The sequence below is a fragment of the Poecilia reticulata genome, chromosome 6, assembly GCF_904066995.2.
Source record: "Poecilia reticulata chromosome 6, P_reticulata-male-v2, whole genome shotgun sequence".
Lineage (NCBI taxonomy): Eukaryota > Metazoa > Chordata > Actinopteri > Cyprinodontiformes > Poeciliidae > Poecilia > Poecilia reticulata.
The window spans coordinates 12,427,830-12,429,348 of NC_088835.1; positions in this window are offsets into that span (position 1 = coordinate 12,427,830).

Sequence of the window (1,519 nt, forward strand, 5' to 3'; positions counted from 1 at the left end):
GACGAGCTTTTGGAGGACTGCACGACGTCACGGCCGAAGCCAGGTCGGCCGTCACTTCCAAACAGAAGCGCCGTGCGTCACTCGCTTCATGTCAAGCTGGAGAGAGGGAGAGCGTGAAACAAGAGAGGTGGGGCAGGAGGAGGATGGGAAGGAGTCGGAGCGGCTTTGTATGCCATGGACCATTTAGAGTGGGAACTGTGCCAGTGTGACACTAAAAACACTTTAATATGTAGAAGGAGGGAAAGGGGAAGGGCAGAAGGAGAGATTAGGGGGCTGTCGGAGGGAACTCTTTCGATTAGTGGTTATTGCTTATGGGTGAGTAAGTGGACACAAAGACAGGACAGTGAGCATCTTTTTAAAAGGTAGAAGGATGTAAGAAAGGATGGGAACAAAGGGAAGCAGAAAGACGAAGGGCCTTCGTTTACCATATGTAAAATGAGCATTTTATTTTAAAAAAAAGAAAATTGGTACATTAATTCAGAGGAGGAAGGTTCATCGTTGTGCCATATGCTAATCAGCGTTTTTATCAAAGAAAAACAACAAACTAATTCAAAGCAGGAAGGTTGGTGATTGTTCTGAAGTCCTGCTGCGTGCGTTGCTGCTAATTAGGCAATTTCGTACAATAATTAGATTCATCTCTCTTGAAAATGAAAACTCTCCCTGAAGATTTCTTCTACCAAGCTGCTGTTTTTTTTTTTCCCCCATTTGCGCCATCTGAGGTCAAGGGTTACGTGCGCACATACGATTCGAGGCGAGTTTTCTGCATCAGGAATTAAAGGAAACAAAGTGCGTGAGAGGGAATACGCAACGCGGAGCAGCATGTGGAATAACTTTTACCCATTTATGGATCTGTAATTGCATTAAATCCGGCGCGGCTAAGAGCTTCTCCCTGCATCACAGGAATGCGTTTGCTTGCGAGGCAGCCGCTACCCTGACTTCCCTCTCCATATCAATGAGCTCGCAGGGAGTTATGCGTCATCAAAACAGATCGCTCTATTTACAGTCAACTCCGCGCTCCGCCAGCGAACAGTCGTGTGAAATATGTGCAGAGACACATGGCTAGATAAAGCTCTTTGTCACTCATGTCCCTCATGTCACACTGTTGCAGCAATCTGTTGACACAACTATGTGAACGGTCAACACAAATGAGAAAAGGTGCAATGGCTCTGGGCTACAAAAAAAAAAAAAACAGGATTCCCAGAAACGATGATAAAGATTGAGAAAAATAATAAAAAAACAGAAGAAAAAGAAAAGTGATTAAGAGTTTGTGCGCTTTCATCCTCAGTTCTAAAGACTGCTCCAGCAATAGAGCTGTAATCAGACGTGATTCACTGCTATTAAAGACGTGCATGCAGCAAAAATATTTATGGAGGCCATTTTTAAGAAACATAAATTTGTTAAGAAAAGACGCCATCAGCCAAACAAGGGCCAGATCTTCCTGTTGTTTACACAGGAAGCATGAAAAGCTTGGATAAATCACCAAAAGGTCAAACACATCTGCTATCATTTCTGCACAAGT